Raw genomic sequence first — 15,912 nt, forward strand, 5'->3', positions numbered from 1 at the left:
ACATTGCTGGGTTGCTATAAGGATTTGAGATAATGAATACAAAATAGCTGTCAGGACACGTGGCATAGACCCTCGGGTAGTGGTGGTGTCTCCAATCTTCTTCAAATTGATTACTCTTTGAAGCTTTTTTCTTTTTTTTTTTTTTAACTTTTTTTAATGTTTGTGTATTTTTGAGAGAGACAGAGCGAGAGAGGGGAAGGGTCAGAGAGAGAGGGGGACACAGTAGCTGAAGCAGGTGCCAGGCTCTGGGCTGTCAGCACAGAGCCCGACGCGGGGCTCGAACTCACGGACCCGGAGATCATGACCTGAGCTGAAGTCAGATGCCTCACTGACTGAGCCACCCAGGTGCCCCTGAAGTTTTTTTCTTTTTAATTTTAATACCAGAATAGGTAACATACAGTGTCACATTAGTTTCAGGTGTATAATACGGTGATTCAACCATTCTGTACATCATCACTCAGTGTTCATCATGATAAGTATACTCTTCATCCCCTTCACGTACTTTACCCATCTCTCCACCCACCTTCCCTCTGAAACGCTTTATTCTTCTCATTATTTTTTAAATGTTTATTTATTTTGAGAGAGCACGAGAGAAAGAGAGTGGGAGAGGGATAGAGAGAGAATCCCAAGCAGGCTCTGCACTGTCAGTACAGAGCCCGACGAGGAGCTTGATCCCATAAACCGTGAGATCATGACCTGAGCTGAAATCAAGAGGTGGACGCTTTACAGACTGAGCCACTCAGGTGCTCCCTGATATGCTCTGTTTTAAACCAGTTCCTCTCAGTTACAGTTACTATTTTTTTCCCATCAAGACCATTTTTTACTTGAAGCCTACTTCAGAATACACAGTGCTAAAAGATATATATAAAATATTCCATCCAAGAAAAATAAAATACACATTTTCTTCAAGTACACACAGAAGGATCCCTTGGTTAGATCACCCAAAAAGAGACATAACAGAGATTACAAATTTAAGAAGACTGAAATCAAATGAAGTACATTTTCTAACCACGATGGCACAACGACGAAAGATCCACAATAAAACCAAGCTGGAAAATCCGCACTGTAAATATTAAGTGGGTGATACGTAAATATTAAACAACACCCTATTGCACAAGCAACGGGTCAAATATGAAACCAAACGGCACATCAGAATAGCTCTCAAAACAAAAGGAAAAGAAAACACAATATTCTTTTGACCCGAATCTGAAAGAGAGAAGACCAGCAGACATACAAGGGGAGGAACCTTTGTGATCTTTCCCTAAATCAGCAGCCAACCACTTGCTTGTAGATCCTTTCTGGTTCACATGCTCCCTTCTGCCCTGCAGAGGACAGAACTCTGTAAACCACCCTCCCCAGACCCCATTCCAGCTGGCTTTCTGCCAGCTATCGCCAGTGGGGGGTGCTTCTGGCAGGTTGGGAGCCAGGGTGAAGGACGCGCTATTTAAAAAAAAAATTTTTTAAGTGTATTTATTTATTTAGAGAGAGAGAGAATCAAGGGGGAAGAGGCAGAGAGAAAGAGGAGGACAGAGGATCCAAAGCAGGTTCTGTGCTAACAGCAGAGAGCCCCATGCGGGACTTGAACTCGTGAACCATGAGATCATGGTGTGGCAGGCTAACACTTAACCAACTGAGCCACCTCCGTGCCCCAAGGAGGGGCTGTTTTTAAATGTGCCCTTCCTGCTGCCAGCAGTACCTCTGGTGGTGGAAACCTCATCAGTGGCAGATACGGCAGAGCCAGGTAGGGTCCTGAGAGCAGGGAGGGAGCCTTCAGAGCCCGGAAACTCGGTGCGGGGTGGGGGGCAGGCGGTCTCAGCAGCTGTGGGGGCAACACGGGCTCCTGCACAGTGTGCTGGCCACACTGCTTCCCACAGCAGCCCCAGCGGTAGTGTTTGTGGTTCTGGATAACATCATTTTATACACACACACACACACACACACACCCTTTTCCCTCACTGACCTGGGGATGGCAGCATCTGGCTAGACTTATTAATCTGGGATACACTTCCCCTCCTTTTTATTAAAAAGACTTTTTTAGAGCACTTTCAGGTTCACAGCAAAGTTGAGCAGAAAGCACACGGGTATCCCAGATGCCCTTTGATCTCGCACACACACGCATGCACGCACACACACACACACACACACACGCACAGGCACACACACACTCACACACACAGGCTGCCCCATCATCGCAATCCCTCACCAGAAGGTACGTTTTGTTACAATCCACAGACTATACTGACACATCATTATCACCGAAAGTAGTTCCCATCAGGGCTCCCTCTTGATGGTGTGCGTTCCGGGAGTTTCACAAATGTATAATGATGTGTCCCCACTATTGGAGATGGGGTCATACAGAATAGTTTCACTGCCCTGAAAATTCTCTGTGCTCTCCCTCTTTATCCCTCCCGCCCCCGAGCCCTTGGCGACCACTGGGCTTTTCACCACCTCCGTGGTGTTTCCTTTTCCACAATGTCATGTAGTTACGATCGTAAGGGATGTAGCCTTCTCGTATTGGCTTCTTTCACTCAGTAAAATGCGTTTCAGGTTCCTCTGTGTTTTCATGGTTTGATGGCTCATTTATTTTTAGCATTGAATAAAATTCCATCGTCTGGAAGTAGCACGGTTTATTTATCCATTCACCTCCTGAAGGACGTCTTTGGTGTTTCTAAGTTCTGGCCATTGTTAAATAAAGCTGCTAGAAGCATCCTTGCGCAGGTTTCGGTGTGGACATAAGCTTCCAACTCCTTTGAGTAAATACCAAGCAGTGGGACTGCTGGATGTGAAGATGGAAGTATGTTTCGTTTGGCAAAGACCTGCCAGAGTGTCTTCCCAAGTGGCTGTGCCATTTTGCGCTCCCAGCAACGATGAGGGAAAGCCCCTCTTTCTTCACATCCTGTCAAGTTTCGAGCCTTGTCGGTTTTCCAGATTTGGGCCATTCTCATCGCTGTGTACCAGTATCTCACGGCTGTTATAATCTGCATCTCCCTGGTGACATAGGATCCCGAGCGTCTTTTTATGCGTTTCTTTGCCATTGACCTATCTTCCTTGGTGAAGTGTCTGTTCCTATCTTACAACAATTTTTTTCGTTTTGTCTTTTTTTAAATTTTTTCCGCTTTATTAAAATATAGTTGACACATGGCATTGTGCAAGTTTCAGATTTACCGCGTGTCGGTCTGATACACTTAGATATTACAAAATAATTAACACCATCGTCTTTGCTAACACCTCCATCGTGTCACATGATTACCATTTATTTTTTTGTGGTGACAACATTTAAGATCTATTCTCCTAGCAACTTTCAAGTGCATAAGACGAGATCATTAACTATAATCACCATGCTGTGCATTAGATCCTCGGAAGTTACTTGTCTTATAACTGGGCATTTGTACCCTTTGACCTCCATCTCTCCAGTCCCCCCTGCGCCAGGCCTGGGAGCCTCTGGTAACCACCACTCTACTCTTGGGACTTTCTGGGAGGGGAAATGCATGCTTTTCCTGAGTCATTGAGTTTCCAGGATCACTAATACCTTGGAATCCGCTCATTTGCTCCTTCATTCATTTTTGCATTTGAAATGGGGCTCAAGTTGTTTCTTTCCTCCCCAAGTGGGAGGGATAGTTTTATTTCCATAAACATTGTTTTCTTCTTGTTCTAGAGTTCTTCAGAGATAGAACCGGTCGGTACATTATGAAATGTAGGAGCCAAATAGAATTTTCTGAGTAAGGAGGCCACAGTTCTGTGTCCTACGCACTAGTACAGGCCATTTGCTAATGGAGCGGCAGAGTCCCAGAAAGCCTGGTGCCCTGCCCTCCTCCGTGGAAGGCTGCAAAGTTACTTTCCCCCCCAGAGGGTCTGGCTTGACCCCACCGCGGTGCCTTTACTTTTCCTGCTTTTATCGATCGCCCCTTTCACTGCTGTCTTCACACAGCCATGTTCTGCAGAAAAACCCGTGAAAGGATCACGGTCCCACACAATGAGTTTCTATCCAACCTGAGTCCTCTCTGCCCTTAACAGCAACTAGTGTGGGAGCCCTTCGCTGATCCCCCATCCGCGCCCAGGTCCTCCCGTCCTTGACTGCTTCCGTTAACGCGTTTGCTCCTGTTGGCTCTGAGAAGCCCGGGTGAAACCGGAGTGCCTTTTTTTCTGTTCCCTCCTTTCCATCACTGAGCATTTTCAATTAAGCCGGGCTGAATTCAGCCAAGGCTGCTCTGCCTGGCATCTTTATGTCGTGTCACCAAACAACATGCTTAATTATGCTGTCCCGTTGAAAACGGAAGCGTTTGCTGGGGATTCTCAACCGTATGTCTAGATTTTGTCACACCACATCTCTCTGAAAGGCCACAACCTCTCTGCAGCCTTTCGGCCACCGTTCTGCGTCTGGCTTCTGTCCTGACCTTGGAATATGGCAGCAGGCACCTGAGGTCTCTTAGGTCCCTGCTCTGGCTTCCCTGAGATCCATGTTGCACAGCCAGCCAGTTGTGGCCATTGGAATGCTGACCTGTGGATATGGCTCCGTCACTCCCATGCCATTGTCCTGAACATGGCGTCCTGTGGCACAGGGGCCATTCCTCGCTCGTTGCTGTCGGTGTTGTTTCTCTGGATCTCCAACCCCGCCCTTTACCACTTCCCCATGTCTACCCGCACGGCTTGGAGAGCGTGTTTGTGTCTCTTCCCCGGCCACCGCCTCTTCATACATTAAGACCACGCTTGAACTTTGTTTCTGCCATCAACCCTTAGGTGACAGTTCCCCCCACCCCCCAAAAAAGTCCCAGGTGTTTCACTTGGTGTTTCTAACACTCTGCATGCCGTAACACTTGTGCTGTGTCATAAACTTTGTTTGGGTATCTTTGCCCCTGTTGACCCATGAGCACTTTCAGAGCCTAGAAGACGTATCTGATTCACTAGTGCATTCCTAGAGACTAGCCAAGTCTTGGGCATGCAGTAGAACTGGATGGCTAAGTGTGCAAAGCCTTCCATTTTTTTTTTTTTTTATATAAACAGTCTTGAATTTATCGGAGGACCAGTTTCCAGGCTCTTGCAGAACTATAAATATGTGGGAGATACGTTTTCTGCTACCAGGCAACACAGGATGTAGAAGAAGGGAAAAACTAAATGCACAAACACCTTCGTTAGGAAACTGCAAGGGAGAAGGGGATGGAGAACTGAAGCAGCGGCTCTGAAGCGACGGGAGCTACTAGTCAGTGAGGCCAAGGGCATCCGTCCATCCAGTGACGGATAGTTATTCTTCCAGAAAGACAACAAGTCCTGAGTGCCTCGCCTCCCACCGCAGGTGAGGCAGTGCTGAACTTCCCATTGAAAAATGCTGACACAGCCATCGCATAATTGATTGTCCTGGCTGCAGATTCCCAAACTGCAAATCGCTCCGAGCTGAAAGGGGCTGGAAAATGAAATTTCTCGGGAAATTCGCTGGAGAGCCTCCATGCAAATTAACATGTCCAATTTTCTTCAGGTGGCATGCGTTAGGTATCCTATTATCCCTCCTCAGTAATTGCAGCCTTTGGGCTTTTTGGAGCTAAAATTACATAAAGGTAAAGTGGAATCTTAGAATTGTATTACTAGCAGGAAATTAGAAAAGACGGCATGAATGTTTCGCTGGCTGCCTTTGAGTGTAAGAAGATAGTGGAGGTATATATATCTGCTACCCAGCTCAAGTCTCAAACTGGATGCATTAGTTGTCTCTTGCTGCCATAACAACTCACTAGACATTTAGTAGTTTGAAACAACCCGCCTGTCCACTCGCAGTCCTGTGTAGGTCAGAAGACCTAGGATGGTTTTGCTGGTTCTCTGCTTAGAGTCTCACACGGCCAACCTCAAGGTGCCGGCAGGGCTGAGCTTCTTTGCAAGAGCTTTGGGGAAGAACCTGGATCTTCCGGTTGTTAGCCGAATTGAGTTTTGGGGATTGTAGGACCGGGGTTCCCGTTCTCTGGTTCCTGGAGGTCACTCATGGTTCCTCCCAGGCTGTCCCGAGGTCCCCCTCCGGCAAGGCACATCAAGTACCCGCTCACAATTCGAGTCTCCTCATCTCTCTGAATACAAACTGAGAAAGTTCTCTGGTTTTAAGGTCTTGTGTGATTTGGGAGGTCCACCTGTATAACCCGGGATCCTCTCCCTCCTAAAGTCAATAACCTCAATCACTTCTGAAAGTCTCTTTTGCCATGGGACACGCGTATTCACAGATTCCAATCGCTAGACGGGGGGCCTCTTTGGGAGCCATTATTCTACCTAAGACACTGTATAAATGTAGTTTGCCATAGTGTGTATATGTGGAGCTGTGTCAGTTAATTTGTTTTTTTACCTATGTATGGAGCTCAATTAGAAAGGTGTTAAAATAAAATGAAGACCACTTCAAAATCCCTGAAGCAGACAAAAACCGTGAAGCCGTGTAAGGGAAATGGAATCTAGCTGATTTCGTGAACACATAAGCAAAATGTAATGGGTTATGTCTTATAAGTGCTTCTGATGATTACAAATAAAACATAAGTTGTCTTCCTAAAATGGTGTAAGACCATTCCTTTGAGCCAATCTCCTGCCATCTGGAAACACCTGTTGTAATAACAAATCACGTAAAGTTGAAGCAACTTTCTCATTCTCACTTTATGATCCATCCTGTAACGATGTGCCTCCCAGCCACACGCCTTTGGGTTTGAGGTCTCCCTGTTTGCAGACACTTTGTTTTTCACATGAAACAATGTTCATAGCAAGCAAGGCTCTGAATTTTCTTTTGACAGAGGTCTATGAATAAATGTACTAGATTCGGGGCACATAATAGACGTTCAATAAATGCAATTCTTAAAGATACTGATGCGTTTGTCTTAAAGATACTCCGTAGCCAGCCAGCCACGCTGGTTGAACCCACGTGCAGACGCCAAAACAGACACACTGATTGTCTCTGTCCTCGCTATCCCTGGTGCTCCTCAAGGAACATTGTCATAAAGATTCCAGGTCAAAGGATAAAACTTTCTATCTTCTCGTGCCAAGACAGAAGGCAACGGAAGCCACACCACAAAACAGGGAGATTATTGTCTCTGAGTCCTGGGTCCTCAACACTTCTTTCTTCTCTGGATGACTCAGTCCACTTCCAATATCTATAAATATAGATCATATGTAGGAACACTACAGCCCGGTGGTTTTCGCCTCGTTTTTCTGTGATGGCCACAAATGGCCTCCAATGCAACCAAATGCTTGCAAAGTAGAGAATGTAATTCCAGAATCAGTTTAATGGTGGGTGGCAAAGAGGACCTCATAGGACGATAGCTGGTACATAATGAAACGACAGCTGAGTAACTGAAGTTCAAGGAGAATGTATCAAACACCGAAACTCAGTGAGATGTCTTCTTTTTCTCCAATTGACTCGTTATGAAACTATCTAATCTTGAAGATTGTCAGCAATTTTGAAAAAAAAAACAGTTCTTAAAATATTTTGCATATATTTATTATCAGGTGATTTTTTTTTTTTTTTACCCTCAATGACATGCACTTTTAAGCGCTCTGATTACGAAATTTATTGCGGGGATCCTGGTGGGCAAACAGTATCTGGCAGGTCAGAAACAATGTGATGACACGTTACCATTGATATCATTGGAGATCACTGTTAGAAATTAAGCTTTTCACAAAATTGACTAGAGGGGCGCCTGGGTGGCTCAGTCGATTAAGTGTCCAACTCGGTTGCAGCTCAGGTCACGATCTCACAGCTTCGTGAGTTCGACCCTTGCGTCGGGCTCTGTGCTGGCAGTGTGGAGTCTGCTTGGGACTCTCTCTCTCCCTCCCTCTCCCCCCCCCCCATCTTGTGCTTTCTTTGCCTCTCTCAAATAAATAAAATAAAACTTAAAAAAAAATGACTACGAAGTGTGCCGTGGGTGACTTCTTTGTGCCCAGCACCATATAACAATAACCAAATGTGATTGGCTTTATGATCTCTTAACAATAATTAACTTTGTTACGTTTCCCTTGGATTATCACAGATGCAAGATTTCAAGTCCCACAACTCGCTAAAAAAGCCTCTCTGTTTGCCTGAGCTTCTTTCTCTCCCTGAACCAAGAACAGAGTTACCACCCACATGTATGGTAGTGAGTAGCTCACACTTATTTCGAGGCTGGGTGGGAGGAAGCATGGAGGGAAAGTGGGTCATCCTTTTTTTTTTTTTTATGTATATACAAAACCAAAAATCCATTTCAGAGGCCCTTATTTAAAATAAATGGGGAAAAAATTGAAGGCTTTCCCCCTACCCGTTGTTCAGAAATATAATAAAAAGTCATACATCTGCAAATTTGCTTTGTTTTACCAAAACAACACAAGTAATCAACACAAATCTCACATTTCTGGTCTCCCAATTCGATGGGCTCAGGAATTCGGTGAATCACGCCATTCATACAAATTGTTTTCTTTTTTCTTCTTTATCTCTGGTCTGAACAATAGAGTCAGACAAGCCAGTTGACTGTTAAGTGTTCCTTAATTCACTCTGGATTCCTTAATCTGATTCCTTGATAGATGATTCTTAGTGGGATTTTGAAAGGTTGGGTTGGAAGGATGGATTAAACCCTTTTCTTGAGCTATTTATTGAATTCTAAGCTGTGGGAGCTAGTGATTCATTACGGGGAGTTTACAACCTAAGCATATCAATACTAATTGAGTTATTTTTTCTGTAACCTGGGGCGCCTGGGTGACTCAGGCCGTTAAGTGTCCCACATCAGCTCAGGTCATGATATCAGGGTTGGTGGGTTCGAGCCCCACATTGGGCTCTGTGCTGACAGCCTGGAGCCTGGAGCCTGCTTCAGATTCTGTGTCTCCCTCTCTTTTTTGCCTTTCCCCCATTCACGTTCTGTCTCTCTGTGTCTCTCAAAAATGAATAAACGTTAAAAAAATTTTTTTAAACATTTGTAAGAAGTGCCCGATCTTGGGGCACCTGGGTGACTCGGTCAGTGGAGCGTTCGACTCTTGATTTCGGCTCGGGTCACAGTCTCACGGTTCACGAGTCTGAGCCCCACGTCGGGCTCCTCGCTGACTGTGCAGAGCCTGCTTGGGATCCTCTCTCTCCACTCCTCCCCTACTCACGCTTTCTCTGTGTCTCTCTCTTGAAAAATAAATAAATAAACTTAAAAAAAAAAAAGGAGAAGTGCCAGATGCTCCTGTATTGAGAACCATTTGGTGTATGGAAAACCATTTGTGTAGAGCCCTTTGTAATTCATAAAACACTTCCACATATGTGTATCACCACAAAACGTCACGGCATGTACATTTTATTATATGAATTTTACAGATGAGAAAAACAGGGCCCAGAAGTTTTAGAAAACTTGGCTTTTGCCAGGCAAGAGCGAAACCAAGCTCTGTTTGACGCAACGCTAGATTTCGCGATCACTGTGCTACTCCACGTTCCGAAGGGACCTTTTTCTCTTCTTTCCCCTCCACCTTCTTGTGGACCCTCTTCCCTCCCACTTTCGCTGCGAGGAGGAAGCATCCGTTTTCACTGCAAAATGCCCAGTGACCTCCCACCTTCTCCAGACCCGTGCTCCCGCCCCTTTCGCACAGTCTTTGCTTTGGTTGCCTGTCTTCAAACCCAGTCTTTGACAGCGGGTCTAACACACGCCAGTCTCTGTGCTCAGGAACAAGGGAGCAGAGGAGATGTGACCCACGGCCCACTTGGGAGCTGTACAGACCGACTGGAGAAAACGGACGGAAACATCCACTCGGCCTGTACTTACTGAATGCCTGACATACACCACACAGCGTCCTAGGCCCTGTCCACTCCACGGGGAACACGACAGACACAGCCCTTGAACTCAGGGAGCTGATACTTACCGGTAGAATGGAAATGACAATGGAGGCTTCGTGAAGTCTGAACATGAAGACTGAGCAAGACAACGTATTATATGGTGATGCTCACGAAGTGACAGCCCAACCCATCCCCCTACTGTGACTGCTAACGGGCTGTGAACCTCAGAGCTGGCCAGGTGCGGACCGATCTAAATATAGCATACCCGTCTCGGCTCAGATAACATCTTTACGAGAATGGGAATTAAACCATAGAATGCATTACTACTGCTTCTAATATGTTTAAGCGGCAGTGATTGAAATGAAAATACTACTAGTTTTTAAGTATCTACCTTGTGTCTATCGCACGAGATGACTTTTCATGCATTATTTCTTCCCACATAACAGTCTTGGGAGGGAAGTATGTTTATCTCTCGTCAATAGAAAGAGAAATTGAGCATCGCGAGGTTAAGTAAATGGTTCAAGGACACACAATTTCATCCGGTTGTGAGCTAGGCACCCACTAATACTGCCCCAGCATGGCCTCGTCCATTGCACACTCAGAGATGCCCTCAAACTTAAAAGTTTCGAGTGGAATTTTAATGCACAGTAAGAAACATAGGGTGGGAGGAAAGAAACCAACAATTGCTAGGAAAGTACAAGAAAGAGTAGAAACGACAGATAAATCACTGTTAGGATTTTTTTTTCCCCCACCTTTTTTACAGGCAGCTCAATTTGTCAGACAAGAAAAGGTAGAGAAGCATTTAGCTGTCTGCTTGCACCCCAACCAGGTCTGAGGAAATTGCTTCTAGAAGTGCAAATTTGGCTTAAAAGCCTGTGGGCTGACAAAAAAAAAGCTATTTAGGCTCCACTAGAAAGCTTTGTTGCCTATTGTGTTGGTGTGAATGTAAAATTAGGAGCAGATACTTGGGATTTAGATATACTGACTCTTTCACGATTCTAAGTACAAGGCAGCTGAAAGATTTGGTTCCCTGCTCCTGCAAGGTTCTAGGTCCCACCGGGGAAGGCCGGGGGAAGTCACCCAGAACCTGCACCAAGAACATTCTGTCCCCAGCATGGCAGTGCTAGTTTGCAGTAACCAGACCTGGGTTCAACCTTCTCTCCACCAAGCAACCGGTGGAAAGAGCTGGTGCAAAACCCACTTCTCGAAGCCTTGGCTTCGCAGCTTGGCCTGGGGATATTGTAGTTAGAACCGGAAAGTGGCATTTCCGGGCTCCTCACAAGAACAGGACCCTTACTGATCTTATTTTTGTTCCTATGCGTAGTAATAGTATCATCATCACCTCCGTCTTTTCTTTTCGTATTTCCTTTGCCTAGAATAAGTTTACCACTAGATAACCTTTTAGAAAACTTTCCAAAATAGCGTCTGTTAGGGACTGAATGCCCCCCGCCCCCCAGATTCAGGTATTGAAGCCCCAACCCCAAGGTGACCGCATTTGGAGACAGTGTCTTTCTGTGGGTAATTAAGGTTATAGGAGGTGATAAGGGCGGGGCCCTGATCCAACAGGATTAATGTCCTTCTAAGAAGAGAACCAGAGAGCTGGCTTGCACCCTTTCTACCATCTGAAGACACAGCAAGAATGCAGCTGTCTGCAAGGCAGGGAGAGGGTTCTCACCAGGAACCAAATTGGTGAGCATCTTGAGCTTGGACTTCCAAGATTCCCGAACCGTGAGAAATAAATTTCTGCTGCTTAAATTCCCTGGCCTGAGGCGGTTTGTGATGGGAGCCCCAACTGACTGGTACAGCCTCTCCTACAGCCTCAGAAGAGATGTGCCCATGGAATCGCGTTGCTCGGCTCTGTCCTCCCCAGCACGCCCTGCCGTTCTTCTGTGATACCAACAGTTTCTAACCTATATGACGGCCGTTGGAATGCATGTCCCCTCTCCTAACAGAAGGCGAACTCACCTCAGGATGGCCAGCCTCCAGCACGGAAATGGACGTTCGTAGCAGATGCTTAGTGACTACTGAATACATCCATGCGTTCACGCATCCATGCGTATCATGGATACGTGTTGCTCCCAACAGTTAATATTTGCTTGCTTTAGATAACTAGCCTTTATTTGTGCTGCCCTCTGTAATTGTACTTAATGTGACATGTCAGGTCTGTATTATTGATGCAAATGTCTGTCTCCATCCATCCATAGGCGTTCAGTGTAGTAACCTATCTGTCGTACCCTAAGAAGCATCTGGAACTCTGTTTAGGTCAGCAGATGACTATGGAGAGAACATCATAATAATTTGGTGTACTTGCCTGGAGGTTGGGGACGTTTCATGCGCTGGAATTTCTAGGTTGGTGGGAGAGGCAAAGAAGCAGATACTTCCTGGAGAGCTAGAGCCAGAAAGGCAAAGGCTAAAAACACTGGTGTTGGAAGGCTGACTGGCAGGAAGGGTGGTTCCAATAAGGGGTGGTCAAAAGCCATACAGGAGTGATGACTTGTCAAATTTTCAGAAACATACACTAGATCCGTAATATTGGATCTTTTAGCTCAAGCGATTCTTTTTTAATTTTTTTTTATATTTATTTATTTTTGAGAGACAGAGTGAGACGAAGTAAGACTGGGGGAGGGGCAGAGAGAGAGGGAGACGCAGGATTGGAAACAGGCTCCAGGATCTGAGCTGTCAGCACAGAGCCCGACGCGGGGCTCGAACCCACAGACTGTGAGATCATGACCTGAGCTGAAGTCGGACGCTCAACCGACTGAGCCACCCAGGCGCCCCGTGATTTTTTTTTTAAATGAGAATAAGTTAAGGGGTAGAATGTTGGACTCCGTTTGGGGCATTCAGAATCAGGGGAGTCGGTGCAATGCCAGAGGAGAAATAGAAGCACGCAGTAGGAAGAAAAGCCAGAATTCTCAGAATTATCTGCAGGAGTCGGTGCTCATTCAAGCCATGAAACTGGGTATTTGAGCCAAGTTTCCCTGAACCCCCTAATGGCATCTGGGCTGCACATTCACAGAGCTTAGTAAAGAGTTCTGGGCCCCTGCTCTGAACAAGGCCCTTGGCTGAGTGCTGATAATTCCAAGATAGGACACAGTCCCCACCAGGACATGGCACAGATCAGGAAGATTGGTATGATTGCCTAGAGATTCATGTTCTTCTGAACGTGAAACTGCCATTTGCATTTGGAAACACAGCCTGGGATGGAAAGTGGATCAGAGATGAAGAAGAACACAGAGGAGACGGACAGCACTGTCTTCACAGCCTACACAAGAAGCCTGGGTGTGTACTGAGATGAGTGTCCTTAGGTCTATTACAAAGGTGAACAAACAAAAACCCAGCACATGGGATTGACTTGGCCAAGGTCACGCCTGGGTGGTAGCAATATAGGGACCACACCACGCCTCCCACTGCCAGGCAGGAGGGTCTGGGGAAGGGAATGCAGACGCTGGGATGTCAGTCCCAGTATCACCTCGAAGTCACTCCTTTGCAAATCCCCAGATCATATGAAAATGAAGAGTGACGGAAGGGACTTTATAGAACACCTTTCAGAGGTCTGAGGGGGTCCAGCCATCATGCAGATTTGGAATAGCACATGCACAACCCCAGATACGTTCATGAGTATGTAAATATAATCCCACTATCATGCTACTGTTAATGCAACCTAGTGTTTCCTTTTTCCTGTAGCTTTCCCCCTTCATGCCTTCTGCCTCACCTTATCTCTTCCATAGTTTCCCCCCATCACATAGGCACTCATTCACTCAATCCGTTCATTCACCGGCTTTATATCTATTTATTAGGCCCCAATTATGTGCCAAGTATTATGCCGGTTGCTGAAGATGAAACGGTAACAGCAAACAAACAATCAAACACAGAGATTCCTCATCTCGTACAACTTCTATGTTCTAACGGGAGGCCAACAAGAAACACGGAAATAGGTAAACAGCAAGTCAAAAGATAAGTGTTGTGGGGAAAAGGAAAGCAGGACAGGGTGGTAAACACTGTCGAGTGGGGGTGGCTGAGAGTGGAGATGCCTGGGTTGCACTAGGGTGGTCTGTGAATAGATACTCTCAGGCATCAAACTTCTGGCATCCGTTCTGCAAAAAATGGGCTAATACTGAATATTTGTGTTCTACTGCGTTCTTTCTCCGACCAGTAATGCCTCGTGGAAACCCTTCCCGAGTTGATCTGGTTCGCTCTGATGCATTCCTTTGAGAGGCTGTATAGTATTCTAAAATGTAAGCACACCATACATAATTCAGCTGTTTGCTACTGATGGACATCCTTGAATTATTTCGTCTCCTTCTTATAAACGTCCAAGGAGACGGATGAGAAATCAGTGGGGCTTGTAGCCAATGTTCACGCTTCCTTATAATACAAATGAGTGCTATCAAACACGCCCATGTGGCAGACAAGGCTTGCAGTGGTGGAGAAAGGGTCTCTGCGTTCTCTTTGCCTTAGAGTGCTCTCACCTCTTCCTTTTCCGTAAACGTGAGGCTTGCCTTGTTCTTTGGGCTTGGGTGGAGCCCTTGGGTAGTCTAGGAGCTGTGAAAACCTAGAATTGAGGAATGAGATCAGAAAAGATCCGAGAAGTTAGTTGGTCTGGTTGACCCAGTTTCTTTTTTTTTTTTAATCTTTAATTTTTTTTTTTATTTGAGAGAGACAGAGAGAGCATGCGTGAGCGGGGAAGGGACAGAGAGAGCGAGCGCGAGAGAGAATCCCAAGCAGTCTCCACGTTCAGCATGGGAAGACAGAGGGCTATAGTAACAGTAACTAGCTTTGTCTTTTCCTGTTCCTTTCAAGCAAACTTTCCAAATAATATCGAGCATCCCAGATGAGTCTCTGGAATAAGGTTTTAGATGTTGGCACGATATCAGGCACACTTGCGTATGCTCTTAACCAAACCACAGACCCTTCCAAAAACAAAACAAAATAAAACAAAAACAAGGAAAGACAGAAAGACAGGAAGGGAGGAAGGAAGGAAGGAAGGAAAGGAACGATTTCCTTTTCTTGTCAATAAAACTGTACTTTGTACCTTTGCTCCTGGAGGGTTAACATAGACAAGGAATTGTAAGGAAGTGTAGAGTGGGAGGCAACAGATCTATATTTCAGAGTGAATCAAGCACAGTTCCTGAAGGACATAGGCTCCCATTTTTCTCAGAAGGGAGACATCCATCCTTGGGAAGCAAAAGTGAACATTTTCTCCTCTTTCAAATGGCCCGTCACTTGCCATTCAGCAGTAAACATTCCCAAGAAGATTTTTCACCCCGGAGATAAAAATCTATGTTCTCTCCACATGAAAAAAACTCGCATTCCGTTTTTCATGATCTGTGCACCTTGCAAAGTATTACTGCTAATAACCTCGCCACGAAGTCTTACCTTTTGAGTTTTATGCAACTGAACTATCTGGTCCAACTGGGTCTTGGGGAAGTTTCATTTAGCAACCTTGTACTAAATTAGGAGTCTCATATTTTCCACGTGGTCCTTGTGGTGCCCATGCATAGAGGAGGCTGAAAAACTGATAGGTTTGGTAGGAAAAAAAAGAGACAAAACAAAAACAAAAGCAGAAAACAAGCAACAACGTGTCTAATACGTAATTTATTTGCATTTCCCTTCATCCAAACCACAATTTCTCAAAGAAGAGCTCATTCTATTTTTGGAGGCAAAGACTGAACTTGTCACCATAGAGTAATCTGGAACTGGAATGAAAAGCTGTCTGTGCACAAGGCTCGGGGTCTCCGCAGCCCCCCACCCCCAGCACCCCGCTGGTGGAGAAAAGCGTAGCGTTTTTAGAAGCGAGTTCATTTTTCAGGCTGGGGCCAGGGCACCTGACTTAGAACGGCAACTGTGGAACACAATAAAGGAAATGAAATCCCCTGGGGAAGGAGCAGCGGCTAAAGCAGGGGAACAGGGGCGTTTTCCTGGAGGGGCCCTTTGGGCTGCTGGGAAACCGTGACCACAAAGCAGAGGGCCTGGCCCGCATTGTGCAACCTCGGTGCAGAAAAGGAAGGCTCTCCTCTTCCTACTACGGGCTCCAGCGGGCCTCACATGACAGACCTCCTCTCCGGGGCTGGTTCCTTGAGCTCAAGTTGCATGACGGAAATGAACTTGGAGGTGCCGGCTGGCTGGCGGGGGGGGGGGGGGGGGGGGGGGGGTGGGGGTGGGAGAGGGCGTCCCCCCTCCCC

This window comes from Panthera uncia (genome assembly GCF_023721935.1).
Source record: "Panthera uncia isolate 11264 chromosome A3 unlocalized genomic scaffold, Puncia_PCG_1.0 HiC_scaffold_12, whole genome shotgun sequence".
NCBI lineage: Eukaryota > Metazoa > Chordata > Mammalia > Carnivora > Felidae > Panthera > Panthera uncia.